The 22,925-nt window shown below is 35.6% G+C and overlaps 1 protein-coding gene across 1 annotated transcript in view; it reads right to left on the bottom strand.

The window, feature by feature from the left end:
- The window catches only part of EYS (EGF-like photoreceptor maintenance factor), a gene marked incomplete at its 5' end in the record, with an annotated part of 393,942 nt that overhangs the window by 64,342 nt on the left and 306,675 nt on the right, over window positions 1-22,925 (bottom strand). The window lies entirely within an intron of this gene.

The following is a 22,925-nucleotide window of genomic DNA, read 5'->3' as shown; positions in this document are numbered from 1 at the left end:
GAATATTTACAGTTAATTCAGATCAAGCTATTTCATTAAATGGCATCAAAAGTAAGTCGCAAAAGCAGAAAACAAAAAGTAGCTAGGTACCTAAGTGCATTTGAAGAACCAAATCTTGACCTTTCTAACTCATTTTTTCCTACTGCAAATTAAAGATAATGTAAAACCAACTGCACAAGCCTTTTATGAAGACTAATTGCTTCAGCTTGTACAACCATTTGAACATGAGAAATGAAGCGCGGGGAAGTGCACAAAAGTGCTAAGTACTAGAACGAGAATTACTGAAAACACTGCTTGAAGTCAAAAGTTAGCAATCACTGTATGCTTTCATATTTTTTTTTAGAGTATAGTCTTTATCAATAGTTTGAGTTGTTCTGCCTGTAGGTTGACATTTTACTTTGATTACTGCTTCAGATCTGAATTTCACACATTCCTCAATGATGGCTGTGAATTAAGAAGGCTAGAAGTTGCCCTAAAAAGTGTGAAATCAAATGCTACATAAAACTGTTAGAATTTTTCAAATGTGCAAGAACTGTAACTGTTAGAACTGCTACACTGTTGAAAATTAGCACAGTCAGATGACACGCCACCCTAGACTGGTACCAAATGTAATGGAAAAAATGTTTTGCAGGACCTTGGTAATTGGTACAAAAGGGCATTTGTGTACCATTTTCACAAACAGAGCTGACTTAAAATCCTACAGGATTAGTATCCCTCTAGCATGCCCTCAACCAGTCAGATACATCAAGTGGTCTGATTTATTTGCAGAATAAGGTAACTGGCCAATCTGAAAAAGAAAATTACAGAGGAGGAGTTATGTTAGAGAAAGGAAACGTTGTATCTCAGCACCATTTGCTTTGTTTCCAGACTTCCTTCAGAGAAACAAGTCAGTTCCTTTCCTGTGATATCATGATGCTAATTCAGTCCTTTCCATTTATGCAGAAAAGTAACAGGAAAATCAGTCTGGCTGTACTTACAATCTCAGCATGTAAACTTCAAGGGAAGGGAAATATTCTGTCTGTTTAAATAAAATACACAATCTTGCAAATGAAATGGCTAAAATTAAAGTAACCTAAATTCAGACTGCTAATATGTATGTAATGATTTACATTTAATCACAGTGGTATTTGGAGAAATTTTGTGAAAAAGTAGACTTTTTTTATATTGTTTTCTAGATATATGGTCTTTATAACTAAGATTTAGCGTCTGTCACTGAAGCCAGTATCTGCCACAATATTATTCTTTGAACGAAAATTAATTTCCTCACATTTTCTGAATATCTTTTATCCTCTAGTGCACCTCAGTTTCATGTCCATCATCAAATGAAAGTACTGGAATAATTGCTAATAATGATCTGATATTACAGTATCCAGTCCTAGCTCCTGAATATTTTAAAGATCTGGCTAGGAAAGCTTCCGAATACAACTGTTCGCTGCTGAACTGAACTTCAGTCTGTAATATAAGCCGCACCTTTCTAACAGAACAGCTTCTGTCCTACTGATTCAGCTGCAAGGACAGTGATTTGAAAGATCTATCAGTATTTTTGCCATAAAGTTTGAAAGTTATGCCTACATAGCAAAATGAGGAGAACACAGAAGAAGAATTACATATACTGAGCCTACCTTTAGTCTAGTTAGCACTGCTACCAGCTGCAGTGAAAAGGCAACACATTTCATTCTGACTGCAAATCCTTCAGGGTAAGCAGAGGATGTGTTCAGTTTACTGGTCTGTGTTGTTATTACTGCACATTATGTCTTTATGAAAATGATCTTAGCCTATTTTATAACCATTAGCTCTTTGTTTTGCTTTACAAGTATGCCCTGTGCCTATTCATAGAAACAAGCACAGGATGAACTGTGAAGCCTTGTGGTCATAAGTTTGTTTCAAAGTTGCTACAAAATGGAAGCAAGAGTGATAAAAAAGTGAAAAAAATGCATGAGGAAAAATAAAACAGAGGGCTAACACAGACAGAAGAAAGAATACTTTTCAACCTCTTATCCCTTTATTTTTTTCAGACCTCTTATGACAAATACAGTCACCAAGTCTCTGGGCTGCAAAACTACTGCAGGAATTTCTTCCTTTGATATCAATACTCCTAACAGTGAAATACGCTATTAGAACTAGCTAACATGATCCGCCATCCCRAATATTTCTCTCAAAAAGCTCAATAGACTGGAGAGGATGGTTTAACATCCTGCTTGTGGGCACACAATGATATGGGGGTAACACTAGGTGCTTGGAGTTTTCTCAAAGTTCTAAGCTCAGTTGGCTAAATCAGGACCGGTCTACTAAATCTATGGTGTTCTTGAAAAGTCATAACTTTGGATATAGACTATAACACAAACAGACATAGTTAGAATCAGAAATTTAATTTTGGGACACTCAGGTAGAAGAAGGCAAACTCGAACCCCATTCTCTACTTCTGGACTGCTTACACTTTAATGTTTGAAATTAATTGATCACAAAACAAAACAAACCCCAAAACTAAAAACAAAAAAAAMCAAAAGCAGAAGTAACCGAGGGGTACAGTCTAGAACCCCAGTTTTGTTCTGTTTCTGCTCTGTGCCTGATCAAGGGTACAGGCAGGTCCCCTAATGAGTGTTCTTGGTCCAGAGCAACAGACCCTTTGAGTCCTGCATTGCTAGTCACGAAGTTCCTCAGTTTTTGAAAAGGAGGTGAAAAATGCCCTCAGAAAAAATCTTAGGGTTGAAAAAGGAGTGCCTAAGAACTTCTATCCATTTTACATATGTAGCAATTGCGAGGTGCTTGAGAGTAGGTTGTTTGAAACATTSTTTGAGATTCAGGTACTTAAAGACTTGTTTAAATGGGTCAAAAGTGGCCTGGGGTCTAAATAACATTTGAGATATGTAGCAAAAAAATTCTCTCTGATATTTTTATTTTACATGCATAAAAATTAAAAATACAAATGACATCTGGGCTGACCAAATGAATCATATAACTATTAGTCAAAGGAGAACAATTTTTCTGTTAACTGATTCCATTTTCTGGCATGCTTGGTAAAGCATTTTTAAGTGGTTTTGGACTGGGAGGGAGTTCCATAGAGTTGAGGTGTCCTACAACTAAATAGCTTTCATATCAAAGAATACGTTTCTCTTGAAACTTCTATCTGTGACTGAATATCTAACACAATAGCTTTTGACTTGTTGAAGAATCATACCACTGTGGGAATGTTCAGTTTGTGTCTGAACCAGCTGACTCGTTTCATGAGGATCATAATCTTCAGCACAGTAGCAGATGCTTTAATGCAGACAAAGATCTCCATGAAACCACTTAGTGACTATAGAGGCTGGTAAACCAGCTGAATTCTTTGATGCAAGTCCTATTCTTCATTGTAAAAAAGAAGAAGAAGAAAAAAAAAAGCGTTCTTTCCGTATTCAAGGTCTCGTAATCCTGATAAATGAATACACAAAAATATACTGTCRTACAGGTTCTGCTATAAACCAAATGCATTCAAAATAAAAGAAAAATCTTGGATTTATATGTAAAGGCAGTAATTGTTTTTTATGTGTTGGATATTGAAGAAAAAGGTGCAGGAAGGCTGGGATTCCTCCTGGGGTGTAGGCTAYCTCTGTGGGCCATGACCTCTGCTAAGTTAGGGTGCATTAATGGGTAGATAAGTACAAGGTAATATATTATTAACAGGAATAATTTTCCATTTGTTTCAATTTTCAGTTTTGAATTTGCAATATTGACTGAAATTCTTACTTTGCTGAGTTAATATTCACTTAGAACATTTTATATATGATCTGTATAAGTATGGTATGTCATAATGAACGACATAAATTGCTAGGTCAATTGATATTGTCTCATTTATGAGAAAAGGTCCTGAACAGATGTTTAACTGCAACTGATATAAAACACTATTGGMTATTAGCATTTATTAACCATTTTCCTACTGAATTATTAAAAGTATATTCCTCAAAATCAATAATTATAGTTAATTAGTATCTTCCATTACACAATGAGTGAATAAATCACTTTAAAATTGCAGTTCTCCTCCACTTACAATGCCYTTTCTTGCCAAGGTGTCAAAGAGATCAGAGATAGAGATGTTTTTAAATATTGTAATTCTCATAATCTCTCAATTTGTTACACAGCAATAAAATTCAGGTCACAATGATATTTGTGGGGAGGAGAACTCTGGCAGTGGTTTYTGTTAACTGTAGCTGAACAAAAAATACCTTGGCTGGGATTGAATCTGCACTGGATTGGGAAAGAAAGAAAAAAAAAAAACAAAAATTGTTTGTGTTGCAGTTATAAGGAGCTAGCTTGAGTCCTCTAAGGCTCTGCAGTACATAGAATCTTTTCCGGTAGAGATTTACGTAACTGCAATGGCTACCTTTAAATGTATTTTTTGRCATATAACATAATTCTATGTCTGCTAGTACAGTCTAAAATAGTGTTTACACCAAGGTATCATTTATGTGTTTTCTGTGTTCCAGCAACCGTAATTCTGCCAGACTAGAAATTGAAATACTGGAAGATTAGAGTGATTCACTGATACGGTGTTTCTATGCTAAGGTTTTCTACTGCTGTAATTGTTCAGCTACACAGACGTAGCGATGGCAGCATCACTTATGCAGAGAGAATACCATGCGGTGTCTGATGTTCTGATGAAGGTATAATCTTTCACTCCTAAAAGCAGTCTCATGCAGCACTGTGCATACATATGGCCATAACTGCACTTACTATTAAAGACTAACCAATGTACAGTACAGTAATAAATGCTGAAAAAGTAATGGACATCGATTATGAAGAGTTAGTAAACCAAGATTATTTGAAGTTGTCCMAGTAAAAGTTACAAATAACATTACAAGATAACTTTACAGAAAGTGATTCATATGGCTTAAAAAATCAATAATGTATGCAATTACAAATAAGAATGTGGTATATTCTTTCATCTTACCTATAAGTCATAATTTCTAGCCAAAGCACTGAAGTTATGTCCCCAACATGCAATATTCCCAGGCAAAAAAAAAGAAGGAAAAAAAGGAAAAGAAAAACAAAAGCTAATTGTTTTTAGCTTTAGATTTTTCATAAGTCTGAAATTTTAGAGAAGGTAAGAAAAGGATAGCTTTTGCAGAGCCTCCTTAACACTGTTTTTGTGATCTATCAAATATCTTTTTGTATGCATKGCTAAGTTGTGCTGTTCATGCAATAAAATAAGATGCAAGGAGCACTGGCATTATGAATTCATCTGGGAAACACCTAGCATAGATCATATGGGATCACAAGTYATATATTAATCACTCCTTCCACCACACATCTCCACTGCAGAGAACTGCCAGTTGTGTGCACTCTCTCACTCTTAAAATAGTTGCAGCCAGTGCCTGAAATAGTATTATATCAAATTTTATGAAGGTTAAGGATCCCAGGGAAAAGGTATTGTCTGCTTACTATACAAGCTATTAAAAAGTCTCATCCTTCATTCATCATCGTTTCAACAGAATACGTTCCTCCGCACCACCGCGCACTCCAGCCTGTCTGGGAACAGGACTTTCCAARGAACATGACCTGCAACACATTGCCTCCACTTGTCATATTGCAATACCATAGTTTATCCAAATGGACTCTAGAGGTACAGTAAGAAAGCCCCCTTTATTTCAGCCAACCTGATGGCAAGAAAAAAGGAATTTCTTTGCACTGCCTCAGAAGGAATTAGCACAATGTTCACAGTGGCCCACAAAATCCACTGCTGTGCTCTGACCTGTGAATGAAAGCTAGTGATCTCTCAGCAAAAGAACCATGGCAGATGGGATAGGATTACATACATTTATTTTCTGAGATATGAAAAAGAACTACTGATCTATCTGACCCATTGATGCGCCTTACAACTTATGGAAGGACTTTGAAAAGCCTTTCTGCCTCCAGGCAGACAAAGCCACACTCCTTGTTAGCTCGCATGGCATGTATTCCTGAAACTGTAATTGTTTCCTTCTAGGAACAGTCTTGTGACTTAGACTCACCAACACTGGGCTATGTGACACCGAGCTGTACTTMCCAGCTTTAAGCAATGCAGGGTAGCAAAGATACATGCCATTTTTTCATTTGCTACTCTGTAATATTTCCAAAATTAAGACTTAAATTTTTTTAAGTGGCAAAAGGAAAAGAATTGAAAAATGAAAAGTCTAGATACAATACACTCCATCACATTCAACAGCAAAAAGAAAGAGATAAAGGGTCTTTTTCTTCCAAAAAMTGTTTTCATTTAGAATTTCTGATATTTCTTTTATTAGTAGTATTGCCTTGAGACTTCTAATACTGCACACATTTCACACTGATGAGATGSTCTACTTTAAGACAGATATTAGAAAAGGCACTAGATTAATTTTCCTATGAGYTGAATTTTATGCAAGATTTGAGAGGATGGGAATTTTTCTTTGGGAACTAGCATTCACTAGAGACTAGGTCCCTCATGCATTAGATTTAAGTTGGAGTTTGTACTTTATTTATTCACAGTCTTTAATTTCCACAAAGGAAGACAAGTACTCAGAAGTGCTGAGGGGGCAAACAGTAAGAACTTTCTATCTCTAAATCCTAACCAAGGCACAAGGTAGAAACATAAAATCAAACACTCTGGAGGAGTTTACATTTGATGTGCTACTCCAAGAAGGAGGAATAATGTGGTCCCAAAGCTGCAGAAAATCTGGACTTCGCAAGGGACATTAACTTCCTGAAGTTCTGCCCCATCTTGACAAGAATTACCATTTGTCAGAACGAGTTCACCAGCAAATCAGGGTTTGTGTGACAATCAGGCTGTAATATGGTTAATCAAGAAACAGGTAGCAGAAATCCTACATATCCTTAAAGGTTTCCAAAGTTCATTTTGGATTCTGATCCTGCATGCCCACATAGCATAGCAGATTCTCTCTCTGGATCCCACGATGACAAACACAGAAAATCCTCTCCCCCGAGTCAGTAGAGATGTCCAGCGAGTGCCTGCAGAGCTGTCAATACGCCCTTATGGTTGACACTAAGGGGGACGAGGTGGGGGGGTGCTGAGTGACACACATAAATGTACAGAGACTTTTAAGCCTGATCTAGTGGAGTCCTTGAAATCCAGGAAAAARGATTTTTTTCTGCAGTGCAGGTGGGCTGTCACTAACTAATTGGCAAAAGATGGTCAGTTAGTGCTGTGACTGATCCACGCTGGATGCTAGGAGCAATGGAGACCTTGTGCAGGGAAGACAGTCAGAAGGATACAGAAGGCTGATTTAGGTTGCTGAAATCCCCCAAAGGCAATGATCTTTAGTTCACACACTTGGACTTTCTTAAGCTGAAGAATGACTGAGTGTCCCCCATTTGTACATGAAAACAGGGCTCTGCTTGGATTTTAGTTCATGGTAGTGATGAGAACATTTCTGAGCCATGTAGGATTAAATCAAGGCTTTTGGGATGTCTTCATTTTGACTGTACATAATTTTATCTGCCACCAGAGCAAAGCTGGAGCAACCCTAGATATAACCAGCTGGACAAGAGACATTCAGTAACTTTAAGGCCTGTAACCCTCCTGAGTGTGGATTGGTCTCTGTAGCTGATTACCCAATTAACAATATTGCTTCTTTCTTACAGGGCCATTCAGCACAAGACAGTAGTGCCAACTTGTTTTCTTTTAGTCAGGTACTAAGCCCACAAGCAACTAATGCTACAGAGTGAAAGAGTGAAAGCAATGGCATCTCCCAAAAGAATTTTGACGTGGTAGGACGGGAGCAGTGAAGGAAATTTTGATGTGATGGGACATGGAAGCACAAAAATTGGAGACTGAGACCCTGGTTCCAAGTGTCTAGGGTCAGCAACTACTAAAAGTAATTGTATTGTCTGAAGATTTCAGTGCAGGCCAGCGAGCAAATTACAGTAAATTGCAAAGAGGAACATTCAGGAATTTTTTGCCTGGTGGTAAAAACTAGTGCAATTACATAAGAAGACAGGAACATAGAAACAGCTACACCAGATCAGATCAAAGTGTGTGTGTGCCAGTATCCTATCTCTGACAACGGACAGAAGCATAATCTCACAAAGGGAATATAGCAGGCTTTCAGTGACACTCAGCTGCTGGTGATCTGCAGCAAGGGACCTCTTGAACCGTAGCTGATGTTCTTCTGTTTAACAATTTTTAACAGTTATTTTTTCTATGAACCCACCTAATCAGTTTCTGAACCTATATTAACTTTGAATATCCATGTCGTCTGGCATAGTTCCACAGCTTAAGTATGATTTATTAGACAAGCATCTACTTCTGCTTGCTTGGAATTTATCTCTTCTTGTTTCATGTGATGCACACAAGTTCTTACATTAGAAGGTGAATAATTATTGCTTATTTGCTTTCCTCATGTCTCTCATGTTTTTGCAGACATCTTTCATAACACTCTTCAAACATCTTTTTTCTATATTGAAAAATTTGAGGCTAATCCTCTGTTGAACAGAGACATTCTTTCCTTTGATCATCCTTGTTGCTTTTTTCCCCCTAATTTCCCTAATTCAACAGTATCCTTTCTGAGATGAGAGACTAAAATGACGAATACAGTGTGAGGTAATGGAGCCCTATTAAGTCACATTTTTGTACCATGTTGTTTCTTTTTTCTTTTTTTTCTTTTTTTACCTTCCTTTGCTCTTTGCTTTTTCAATTGCCAGTGAGCACAGACCCATATTTCATAGAATATTCAAAAGCTATCTCATAGAATATTATAAAGAACCAAAATCACTTTCCTGAGTGGCAATAGCTCATTCAAAGCCAGCCATTCCATAAGCAAAGCTAAGATCTTCCCCTCTTTTTCAATGTATATTACTTTTTAATATTTATTAACTTTCTTTGTAATATCCACTTCTTTATCACTCACTCACTATTATGAGAACTCTTCTACAACTCTTCACCGTTGTCTTGGGTGGCAAAGGACCAGCCTTTAGAGCAAAGTAAATAGCAAAATGCTACAGTGCACCTTAAGTAATGCCAGAAGCTGACTTGTAGCAGGGAATATTGTGAGGAGGGCTTACTAATAGTGAGCTTTGGGAAAGACAGGAGCTTCTGGATCCAGTGAACCAAGTGTCCTAATTCTTTGCTGTAAGTGGAATACAGGTTTTTGGTATTCCAAACTCTGGCATATGAAGAAGGACAGGTAAACAGTACCAATGCATACGTTATAAAGCAGTTGCAACTTTCCCTTTCAATTTCAGGTCACCTTTTATCTGAGTCAATATTTAAAAGTGATTCTGTAATCATTAAAGTGCATAGGCAAGTAAAAGTAATGAATTAAAAAAAGTTAAGAAAAGGCTATGTTTTGCATAGTGAAAGAAATCAAAGTGATGCCTTGCTTACTATATCACATTCTACTGTCTTTACACCATGAAAAATGTCTATTTTAGAAAGCAGCTGATAATATTCTGAGATGGTAAAAAGTGAAATAATATTAAATCTGTTTCTAAATGTTTCCATTCAAGGCAGATTAAGGAAATTTATTTCAAAGAGCTGTTGTGCASTGATGATAAGGATATGAACACATTCTGATTGTACAGGGCTATTTGCCATTTCTGAAGTATGCACAAAAATAATATTATGGGGAAAAAGTTAAGGTTGGAAATAGTGATAAGAAAACATGACATTCACCAGGAATTCTGCGAATTTACACTCTCATCTATCCTGTCAGTTTTTCTAGAAATCAGCTAATGGAACTGCAAAAGCAGACAAAGTTGATAAAATCTAAACTAGAMTTCCTGCTGTCTAGTCTGTAAGTGTCAGTAGTAATACATTCAGTGTTACAAATGTCTTGAAGGTACAAATGTCTCCTGTTCTGATGACTGTGATATGTCTCATTTCTCAGGGAAAGCAGTTGCCATTGAAAATTGTGTTTTAAAACTGGTAAATGTCTAAAAAGCAAAGGAAAAAAAAAGCATTGGAAGTAGGGTGACTGCCAAACAGAGACCAAATTTCAACCTTTATTTTCAATAAATGCTTCTGATGATACAAGGCACATTACTGTTCAGTTTGAGATGAGTCTTGTTACATTTATACAGAAGATGCAGTAGGATTAGAACATAGYAGGAGCTTTAGTGCTGGAAAAAGTCTTCCACAATTTTCAGACAATTTTCGGGGTAAATCTTTTCAGGTTATGTTTTCACTGAAGAGTATATTTAAGTCAGCAATAGCTTTACTATGACATACCACCTGCAAAGCAGTTTGATGAGATCTGCTAGTCTGACCAACTTGAGCTAGAAAGACCACCGTACTTGAATTTTAGGAAATAAAGGCATTCAAGCTGGAAGCAAAACTCACCTTTGAATTTCAACAGGGGAAAACAAGGTTTCTCTGTGACAAAGTTCTGTAAAATTAGGTATAATTACATTTTTCTAGGTGGGATAAAAAAATCAACATACAAATATGGAAATCACTTCAGAAATATAGGAATCACTATGGAAATATGTTACAGATGGGTCCCAGCTAAATATTTAAAATTAATTCTATTAAAACAACCAGTGTTGAGTTTCCTAATTGACTCACCCAATACTGGCGACACCATGAAATGACCTGGTATTTCTATATCTTATTTAGCAATATTTACTCCTCAGTAAATATTGGCTGGAGAGATGCATTCTTTTATTATCTCTCAACACTGGACGATTTTCATTTGAAAGAAAAGTTGAAAATTACCGAATGCAAAATTACCCATTTTATTCTGAATTAAGGAAATAACCAAAGTTATTTTGTTACTTGTATTTGAAATCAAGCTCAAATGAGTATCTCACTTGCCTTGTATTAGTACATTGAAAATGCCTTTCATGTAAATACCACTAGCCAAACATCACTGGTGTAATAAAGGCTTCAGGAGATTCTGTAGAAGTCTGCTGAGCCTTAGTATATTCCCAGAAAACTTTTCTGTAAAACTGGACTGCTTTCACTGCAGTTCATATTCCAGCTAGCTAGCTTTAATGTGAGTACATATGTTGCATTACCTTCAATTATTGTTTTAAAATAAACATATTTTTTTCCTAAAGGAACTTAAGTAGTATGAATGGATTTAAAAAAAAGTTTATAAATAAGTATGGAACAATAAAAGTTGCATATAAGCAATCAAACAAATCCACAATAGTCTGAGACTTTTAACTCCAAGGCACTGCTGATCACTACCTCCAGATCAGGAGGGACAAAAGAAAAAACACCAAGTAGGTAAGTATCATTATCACAGTTAGACATKCAAAATTAATGAAAATCTACATAGATAAACTTAAGACTAAACAAGACGATGAGATACTGGAGGAAAAGTTTTCCTTTTAGTGCCATTTTGAATGCCTTTCACTCATAATGTTTGAAAATGTCATGCATGCTGAATGCAGATGATGGTGAAAGTCATATTAAAATAACTTGCAAATAAGGATTGATACTCTCTAAGCGAAGGAAGAAAGCTCACCCCYGAAGGAATACTGTAGCACATCTTTCAAAAGTAATCACTGGGAAAATTCAAACTAAAAATGCTGCTGCAAGCAATTGGCTTATCCAGTCAGTCTTCACATTTCCAAAACTGAAATTAAAATAGATCTGAAAGATGGTACAATCAGCTAAAACCAGTGTAGTGACTTACRGAAATGATGGACTTCTCTTTATTTCAGGCTCCCTGTTGAGTCTGCATGAAGACTATCAGTCATATATATATGTATGTACGTATTTCATTCCCTTTCACAGAAAATTGTAAGATGACATGCACCAAACAGTAACAACCAATGGTGCTAGTTTTTCAGCACTGTTAACTGTTTTTATTTTTATGCTTTAGTTTCCTTTCTCTTTTTCTGCATTTTGTTTTTAGAAAGATAAAATCAATCCCAAGCAATATATTAATGAAAGTGTATTAACTTTATATATTAATACTCACTCAGGCAGTCACTTGTGAAGCCACTGAGGACTGTGCCATACTATAATGGGTGGTAAATAAACAGAAGGAGATGGAGCTGGGAATCTAATATTTGAACACCATGGTAACTGATCTGTTTTTGCACTTGCTCAAATACTACGGAGATGATAAAGGTATAAACAGAAAGCCTGAAGATTTCAGCAGCTTGATAGCTTTTGCAGTTTTTATGCTCCTTTGCGGGAGCTGAAAAGATGAGGGCATTCCACTGCTACCCTACTCCTAAAATGTATCTGTGAGGAGGACTGACAAACGTCCCTGAATGCTCCTGAATTCCCTTCCTCCCAACGAGCTAACCAGAATTTTCTGCATATACTGTGGGCTCTTCTTGTCCCAAAGCCCCAAGAACAAGATTTGTACCACTAGACCATGACTTGTAAGATTATTTCATTACGTTTAAATGCCTTAAAAGTTAAATAACATTCTGGTACTTTCATTGTATGTACTATTGGGGAAAGAAGTGTTTTAGTAAATGAAAGCATGCTCAGCATGTTACAGATGTTTTGTGTGTTTGCAATTTGTTATCAGAGTGYGGCTGGCTACTCGAAGCTTTACTATTTGCAGTAGTATGCTTAAGTACCAGGCAGCACAGTCAAACAGCTGCATCCGTCAGGTTTCGGAATTGCTTTATGACAATTTGTAATGTTTATGATTCTGGCAACTGTCTGTAATGCAAACTCTGTGGTCCTCAGGATAAAATAATGCTCTTATACTAATACGATAAATCAAAACCACCACACAAAGTTTATTGTATATATTATGATGCACTTCATTTAATGTTATCTTAATGTACTCCACTGCAATAAGGTTCTGTACATTTGCAGTAATACACTGCAATTTTATTCAGTTACATAAGAGCTTTAYTGAAATATACAGTGCAGTATTTTTATGTGTTTCTTAAAATAGAACAGACATAATGTAACCCCAAAATTCCAGGCTACTTAATAATGCATTGGATGTTAAAATTATGCCACTTCTGTATTGTAAGTTTTCCTATCATTTTTCTCCTTCTTAGTGTCTCAGAGGTCCTCTTCAACATTGTGCCACTTTATTCGCCTTCACTGATCACAGTGCAATGAAGCATCATTCTAGAAAACACTACTGTATTTTTCTATCATCTATAATACATTATGAGGAGTATAAGAGTATAGGAATTTCTTTTGCCCCTTCTTCCTCATTTTCTTTGCTTCATTTGCACGCATTGAAATAMTAATACTAATACTAATACTACTAMTAATAATATAATAAAAGGACCACTGTATTTATCTCCCTTATTCAAGGGAGAGATTCAGGGATAACCTTATGCATGATTCTGATCTGGACACTGTTAAATGCAAAAAACCCTATGGCCACAGAAACATAAGATTTTATTTCCCAGCCTAGGAATCTGTTTTTTAGTCAACACAAAGGTATTACAGAGGTCAGTGATCRCATAGCTTACCAGCAAGGAATACCCTTGCCTCTTCAGTTCCTCAGGTAGGTCGTCATCGCCGTAAGTCTACAACACACTCCTGTCATGATGGGACCCTAAAGCAGTACAATCCCGTTGCTTAGCAATGTCAAGCAAACAAGATTAAAAACAATTCTCTGCATCCTATTTTCCTTTGCCCAGTGCTTGTCCCTTTYCTGAAACATTCACAGGCATTTGTGACTAAACCATATAGAGCTTATGTCCAGCATGATARTCTATATTTTTAAAAAATATGAAAAGGCACTTTTAGGAAATCCTTTAACTGAGGTAACAACCAGTATTGAATGTTTTAATTTATTAGACTGCTCCTAAACCAGAACAATCCATGTTACAATAATATTTGTGGCAGAACACAAACAGCTGTCAGATTCAGATTCCTTAAAAAATAGAGGAAATAAATATTGTGCTGGAAGCAGAATTCTTTGTTCAAAGATGATCTCCACCTATCTACCACAAGCTAAAATCAGTATCAGCATATGTTTGGATAATAATGCAGTTCAAAGCAAATGAGAGTAATTTCAGAACATATTTCATTGCTCATTTCACTCTTTATCGAGGAATTTACGAAGAAAGAACAAAGAATACAGACACTGGCAACCTGACAAACAACCACTTTAATTACAAGATGGATTTCAACTACTAACAATCATAGCAGTTGGTCAAAGGAAAGTTGCTTACAGAGGTAAAAGCACATTAGAGCAGCCCAGCCGGACAGTGAAGAATGTCCGCTGGATTTTGAGCATTTTCAATCCCCAAAACGCTTACTTTCTTGTCAGCTGCCTCACTTTCATTTTTAATCAAATTTTCGGGCTCACTGTGCCTTGCAAGCAAATGCCAAGCAAGGCATATTTGTCAGAAATCAATGTTGTAACATCTAGCTATTAAATTGAATCCTTTTAACTTAAGATATTTTGGCTTTCCACTATTTTATCTTACAAACAATTCAAGCTATGTTTTGTATTCTAGAGGAAACATCTTCACAGGAATAATTAAAAGAGTGCTAATAAATGTATGCATATGAGTTAAAAGATTGTACAACTCATAGATGAATCAAATGGTTACGAAGAATTAAGAAAATTTAATTAGAATGAGACAAATGATACTAAATAAAGGTACAGGGTCAAAAGAGATGAAAAATGCCTACMAGACTATATACAGCAATTACACTGGAGATGCATTACAGTGGGGAGAAATCTTGTATTGTTAGACAAAAACTGCCTATTTTTTCTCACTCTTATATGATAAATAGTTCAAATCTCATCACTTTTATGAACATTGCCCCTTTTACAAAATGTCCAACTTGCTATATACTACAAAACACAGTAGATGGCAGCAAAAAGTAACTTAACAAAGCCATAACATTAAGGTACATGTTGAGATTTAGTACAGATCTATATGATTTTAGCAGCGAATGAAATCGAAAGGGAATAAATAAATACTAGTCTTCTTTTAGTAGATATTTGCTACTAAATGGTATGATGCTTAAGTTAGTTGTCCTATGCATTATTTATCCTATCGCAAAGCTGAGATGTTAAAAGTAATTTTGAAAAAAAAAAAAAAAAAAAAAAAAGCAGAGTTTCCACATGGCTCAGTGAAAGGAAATTCAGTAACAAGTCTGATAATGCCAACAGGCACACAAATAAAGACATACTCTCAGTGCTTCGAGTCATTTTAGTTAAAATAGTATGTTATGTTTAAAAATAYAAAAATGATGAAGATATATGCCAAAGTGAGGCTCTGTTTCCAAATGATGTGTACTGCTGCTCCACCCTCTTCAATATATTTTAGTTTTTATAATTATTTCTTCAATTCTTCAATTGAAGTAAGGCAGAAGATTTCCATAGAAGAATTATGGATTGACCAGTAGTCTGATTAAAGTGGATCTCTTCTCTAAAACAGAAACTAAATAAAGCTGTATCACTTAAATCTTTTCTAAAATGGCTTCCAGAATTTTAGCTATAATACAGAAGATAGCTATAACAACATTATACTTGGCAGAATATTTGGAAGCTGTCACATAGTACTCACCATTTCTCCTGTTAAAATAGTGCATCTAGTTGTTTGCTTATAGAAAACACAGAAAGGACAGCTAACTGAGAAAAGATGAATATAACTCTTGTTATCTCATGATGAGGAAACCTTTTGCTATTAAGGTTTATTATTTGAGGCAAACTTGGAAAATCAGTCCAGAAMAAAGAACAGAGCTAAATCCTGTTCAAAGAACATATTGAAACCAGTCTGCCCGAATAGACTTCTCCCTATTAAAGGTAGTGGAGAACACCCTAACAGGCAAAAAAATGACAGGYAAGCAATACAAATGCTGTACAAATACAAACCCGTAAAACAGAGAACTTGTCATTTACATTTATGTTTCATGTTCTTATCTCTTCCTAGCTTCCCTACTATCATGGTACTGCAGACAACTAACTGTTATCAATAGCTCATATTTTCTGTCCTAACATGCTCTCCTGCATCTTTATCTCTCAAAGGGATTGCTTCATGGAGGCCAGGAGGAACATGGAAAAGGAGAACAGACTGGAAGACATATTACATAGCGATCACARCAGTGCCTTGTTGAATTTCTTTGTTGCAAACTTGTATTATTTGGCAAATTTGTCATGCATAAGCAGCAATTATGTCAAAATATGCTTTTGTGGCCATCAGTTGAAAAACTCAGTGATCTACAGACTGCAGGTTTAAATTATAGATCTTAGTGATTATTGTGGCAAAAGGATAATAACACTAAAAAAAAGAAGTTTCAGTCCAAATGTGTCAATAAATTGATCTAAAAAGTCATCTTTAATGTTAAGTGATAACAATGTGGAACTCTTGTTAATGAGGGTATTGTTTCACACCCAGAGAGGAACTTGGCGAGTAATGTTTATTATTTTACTGCAGTCAAAAGCATTTTTCATCATAACATTTCCACTCTTGAAACTCTGGTTAAGCGTTTTTCATTTTCAGAAAAGCTGATCAAACTTTTCTACAGTATGGAATGCCTGACAAAATCCTCTCCCATTCCTTGATTCACTACTATGTTCTAAAGTAAGCATAAATGACATTCATGAATTGTAGACTGTGATTTCCACTTAGCTGTACTGTTCTTATTAACCAGATTAAGAATGTAAAGTCCAACAAAGGTAATTTACATCCATTTCTTTAGACTTCCACTGCTCTCTTATAGCTCACTGGTGTGCACTAGTCCTTCCAATGTCAGCACGTAGCATATATTCCAATGAATCACTTTTGTGACTCCACCTAAATGTAAGAGAGCTGAAAAAATTGTGCCAGTGCAGTTACAAACCTTAAGAACCAAATGTGTGCTCTTGCTCAGAAGTCCTAGGTGTCTTAAATTTACTTAGGGGACTTCTGGTATTCAAAGTCAGTCAAACAAAACCTCAGATGAAGTGAAGCTATTTAAACACAGACTAATAGAAAAAATCTTACATTCTAAAGTTCCCTCTGGAATTCAAACTTGCTCTCTTACTAGAGGTTTCCATGGTTCTCCTTTTTAATGAATGAGATTTAATTTTCACAATATATTCATTGTCTGCTACATGGTTTAGATGAAAGTTCTCAGCTGTAATTTAGTAATACACAACCACAACTTCAAGTTCTGTGCTTCTACTGTAATATCAGAGAGAGTTAAAATAGAGAAAGAAACTGTATCAAGTCATCTAAAGCTTATTCTATATATGTTTTACCATTCATATCTGACAGAGAATTTCATGGTTTTCAGTGCATGTTCTTTGTGCACCCAAAGCTTCCCCTAAAAGTATCTGCAGTCACAGATCCAATGAAATCTATGCCAATATTTCTAATAACTTGAATGGAGCCAGGATTTTAGTTTACAGCACAAAACACAAGCTTCTCAAAGAGGAGTCCAAACACATGACGAAACACATACGAAAATGTACAAGCAAACACTATCTTGAGTTGCTGCTCAAAGAAGTAAAATCTCAGTTATAAAGAACCAGAGAATTTATTTTTACCATCACCTCTAAAAAGAAATAATTGTTCAAATTCAGTCAATAAAAAAGATTTCAGCAAGTTTTATCTAGACAGAAGATTTGAAAATCTCTCATTATTTTGCTGTAGTTGCAAAAAAAAGTCCTCATGCAATGGATGACATTTCTCACAGGACCTATCTTAAAACTACTTTAATTAATATATTTAATTTACACAAAAACCTCCTTCATTCCTTAATCAAGGTAGGGATAAAACTTTGGTGATAAAATGTGTCCTTCTATATAATGATGTGACTAAATGCTTTACGAATGTGCAAGGCTCATCTTGGCTTTAGTTATGGAACAACAGACTACAATTTCTTAAGTTAATAAATCAGATGAAAAATTAAAGGATCCTCTTCTGTACTGCTGAAGTGTAGTGATCTTTAGGAAAGAAAATAATAGTGGCTTAATGGAAACTGAGCATCTGGGTCAAGAAAAGACGATTTATTTGGGTGTGCAAGCAGAACTGCAAGAAGCAGTGTTGTTCTCCAGCCAGAAGATTAGTCCTGTGTAAATTTGCAATACCTATTTTTCAAGTACAGAAAACCTTCCATAATTAAAAATGAGTAAGACTCAGGCCTAAGGCTTCCTCTGAAAGAGAACTGCTCTGCTGCTTAGCATCATACTGCAATATATAATCGGAATTGATTTAAAAGGATGAGTGTCCCTTGCTGACTCAACAAAGGTGATCCCTCAGCGCCTGGGCTTTCTCCRGCGGTTTCCCATCTGAGCACTGACCTAGCAGCACACAGCTGAACTCGGAATTTTGACAGTGTCTCTGCAAAATACAGCAGGCCTACGGAGTATACACACCTCTCAYACTATTCCATGGCCTTTCCGTCTGAAAGGCAGGAATTTATTTGTTCCCCTGCTTTCCCATTTGGGTTAGGTGGACCGTTTGGAAATCTTTCTTTACTGCTATAGTAATTGCAAACCACTAGTTCTACCGGGGTAAATACATTTATATATGCAGGTTTAAAATGCTATATCRAATTTTCAGCCATATTTCAGTAGCTTCCTCAGAAGGTAAATACATAAATTTGCACCGAAGAAAGTTTATTTTGCTAATGTACAAAATAAATTGAAATGAAGTTGTTAGGAATGCTTTTAGCATCATCCTTGAGGCTTCATACAAACCCAAGAAAGCATTAAGAACATTTATGATTGTTGCAGTAGAAGTCCAATTTACATCGAGTTAAAGTGAATGCATGACTTAGAATTACCAAATGTGTGGATAAGTTGAGCAGGTCAGAACAGGATCTGCGTCATACCTTTAGGTATGTCAGAAGTAATGTGTACTAATGTATTATTTAAAGCATTTTAATGAAAACTGAATCAGATGAAGTGAACTGTTTCTAATCTTATTTTCACTGCATCAGGCTAAGCCCTACTCTGTGATAATAAAGCCCATGGAATCCAAAGAAAAATAAWTAAGCAGTGATCAGCAGAGCATGAAAAACTGCAGTCTGCAGGGCCGATAGCCAAGCACTAACTTTCTGTAATAGTTGATTCCCAACTTGCCAAAAGACTCACTTACTATACCCTCAAGAGAAATCAGTCACTGATTAAAAATGGCATTTTTCTCCACCAAGGAAAGTCAAGAATCACACCTCTAGTTAGGACTGTTCAGGCAGAATCTACATTATTAGTTTCTTCTCCTTCTCACCATCAAATGCTCTCTCAAAACTGGCACTGCTCATCTGTAATTAACAAACAGAAGGTGAGSGAAAGTGCCATAAGTTGCTGTTGTGCAAGTAATGATGTGAAGTTGTATCCGCAGACTCCAGGTATTTTGAGGAGAACAAAAATGCTGTATTATTTATCTCTCTCCAGACCATTTCAGATTCTGTTTCTCTCCTACAGTGTAGTCCTCCGGGATGCTGAAGCTCATGAATTAATCACATTGAAATTTTTGTAGTATCCAATTGATTCAGAAAACTGCATCAATATTTCTACTAAAAATCCTTTATTTCTTTGATCTGTTAGTACTTATGCAGTCATTTCAAGCAAGTTGCTATGAAGAAAAGATACTGCTTCAAGAACGTTTTTACAGCATTCAGTGGCTGTTTATGGACTAGCACTTACATAACAAAACAGCTAAATTTGCAATCTCTGATTTCCTTAGCTAATTTCAGTCAAGATAAGGAAAAAATTGACTTGATCTGACCTAATGACTTCACAGACTGACCAAACTGAAGATTTTACTTTAATTGACTACTGACCTTGACTGCTGAGAAACACATATTGGCAGTTTATTTTCTTGCAATTTTTCATTTCTCTCATTTAGATTTTGAACTCTTTCTTATTAAGGTGGTGAAGACAAGCTAAGAGCAGAAGGCAAGGGTATTCCCTGCTTTTACTTCTTTGTCTAGTCCTATGAACTATATTCAGATTGTTTCTAAATTATGAAGGAAACTAAATCATCTCACAGTTTCCCAAGGGGTTCAGTCTATATTTTGCACTAATTAACCATAATTTGTCTCTAACCTTTGCTCCATATATATTACGCTGGCCTGATATTTCAGCATCTTTTCCCATAAGCCTCAGAGAGGTTGATTCAGACCTTCATATGTTAGTACAAACTCTAGTATATGTTGCAGCATGCAACACTCAATTCCAATTATTTTTATGCAAATGGATACGACAACAACTCATCTCTACGTCACCCCTCATTAATAAAATTCCAAGCTTTTAAAGGCATCTTTGGTCTTTTAAACTCTACCACAGCCTCAAAAAAAAAAAAAAAAAAAAAAAAAAAAAAAAAAAGATTTCTGCAACATTGCTCTTTTCCAAGTGCTGCAGGCAAGTCCTCCAACAGTTCCCAGATAACTCCTCCTTGACATGTTGCTATTGTATAATACAGTTTTCCCTCTGGGGTAGGACCTTTACTGCACAACTGCAACTACCAAGAAATTACTGTTCATACCTTACTGCTTTTTCTATAGCCAGGTTATAGCACTTCTCTCTACAAACTCAATTATGATAATTAAAATTTGAATACTCAGCTTAGTTTTTTATTTTATTAATTTCCTGTTTGTGTCAGAAACTTAACTTTGATCTTGCTCTAGATATTTATAGATACATACTAGATGAATTCTGTGAAACCTCAATGAGCAAATATAATTTTTTTTCTATATTGAAATTTCAGAACAGTGGCAGCAATTATTTAATTTTAAATCTACTGCATCCACAGTTTCTAGCAATTCTACATGAGATTTAAGGAAAGTGTTTCCAAGCTCTAAGCTTCCACTTATATGCTGACTTTCAACAATYTATATTTCAGATTCAGAAGCTGATCATCTAAAACATGGCAATACATTTGTGTGCCTCTGTGCAGGCAATGTATATGTGTACTCTGAACCAAGAAAACATGAAAACAAATAAAATATCACGCTTATTAGTATATATTTACTGATTAAGATTGATGATCGAGAAAGCAAACAAGCTATTAACAGAATGTCAGCATATACTAACAGAAACAATAAATGAATCAGTTACCCAAACTTTTGTGTTATTTCATAAATTAAATCTATTCCATTAAGACAAAAATATTCAGTGAAGGTCAGAAATACAGCAATAAATATACTCTTTCCAATTTATGGAAAAATATCACCACTTTCAAGTCTAAAAACATAATTAAGCACAAAATCCATAGAGGTAAATGTTACTTTAGGAAACAAAGGCAATGAARATAGAGGACTGACTCTGCCACTTGTTAAGAAAATGTAATTGTGAGCACTTTGTTAGGTCACTGATTCACCTCACTTTTTCCATAGTAATTCAATTTATGTTTAAAATTTCATATGATATTTCTTGTCGCTGTCTTACCAGTTGCAAATGTTTTTCTATTCAGAACAACCACCATTTCCTTGCAATTTCCCTGTGCTAGAATGAGATAATGTATTCCTATTCTGTGAGGCTTGATAGATAGGCAATATTCATTTATTTCAGACAGCAATAACCCAGAAGGGAGAGGACTACTGTACTGTATGGAAAGAACGTTGGTACAAAGATAGCAGAGTCACTGGAGTCCTAATGTAGGAATGAGATAGCCTATTAATTAGAGAACATAAAATAAGCAGAATAAATAACATATAAGTTCCCTGTATTAGGTTATTATTATTAGTTTCCACCTGAAAGTCAGGTCTTGTTGCAGTGCAAAAAGAATATATGTTTCCCCACATGATAATTCTTAACTTGAACTAAAATGTATGATAAGAAAGTACTTACGGATTTCACTGAGATAATGCAAGTGTTCATTGGCAGAAACAACCCACAGTTCAGATCTTCTGAGATATTAATTATACCATCCTATATACGACACACAGTATGTGTGTAGAGCCTTTAATTTGCTTCTATAAATTTTTAGAAGCAGGYCTGCATAGCTTTAACCAAAATTGCTCCCACATTATCACCGACACCTAAATGTTTATTATTACATAAATCTAATTCCCTCATTTGGGATAGTCATGTCTTCTAGCTGCATCTGAAGAAAGGGATAAAAACAGGAAGTACATTCACGCAGCGGTGCATGATGTAGACATCCGAGCTACAACTACTCCAAACAGACCTAGAGCTAGTAAATCCACATGGCCGTATTATCTCAGACTTAAGAAGCAGCACAATCACAGCACTACGTCTTGCTCCACCAAGAGTAGTCAACGCTTGAATTTCTTATAAAAGTAAGGAAATAACAGACTGATTAGGGAGTGAAGAAAAAGGGATGAATGGCTCCTTTTCATTTATAGGAGATCTGAAGAAAGAGGGGGAAAAGTTTTCTAACACTTGAGATACAGATAAAGGAGGATAAAGAAATAAAAAACTAAATTACAAAMATGAACATAACAATATTTCAGAAGAGAAATGTATAGGATCAAATCTTGAAGTCTGGTTCATCAGGCAACACTGTCACTGAAATTAATGGGACACACCAGTGTAATTGAAGATGATAAATGTRTTCCACTGTCTGAGGGCTGACTTGTATATGATCTTCAGAAACACCATATTGCCTGTGAACTTTGTGAAATAAATCAAATCTCTAACTGCTCTGAGAGTAGAGACAGAAAGAAGGCTTCTTTACCTCACAACAGAAACTGTACTACAATTCCTCCCATTACCTCCTGATAAAAAAATCTGAAAAACTTATTATCCTCTCTACTGCAATATCAGTCTTTCTCTTTCCTTAGAAGTATACATACATAATATGTGGCAATAATGCTGTAGAAAGACAACACTGTCATTCTCAAGCACTAGCCTGCCTATGTAATTGCAAAAAAAAAAAAAAAAACAAAAAAAAAAAAAAAAAAAAAAACTAAAATAAGTTGTTAATAAAATTGTAATTGTGATCTTCTAAATTTATAATGAATAATTAGATTTGTGGAAGCTATATCAGAAAAAAACTGCAGGGAAGTATTCAAGTAGTGACTAACCGAAAGGAAAATCAGTTAACCTCCCAGCAGACACCACAACTTTGGATATATCTTTCTAAAGTCATTTTCATATCACCAAGGAAGTTGCATGAAATTCAAG

This window comes from Rhea americana, unplaced genomic scaffold (assembly GCF_003343005.1).
Source record: "Rhea americana isolate MKP2758 unplaced genomic scaffold, rheAme1 scaffold_94, whole genome shotgun sequence".
In the NCBI taxonomy this organism is placed as follows: Eukaryota; Metazoa; Chordata; class Aves; order Rheiformes; family Rheidae; genus Rhea; species Rhea americana.
The sequence above is the reverse complement of the archived record's forward strand: the minus strand, read 5'-3'. Positions and strand labels throughout refer to the sequence as shown.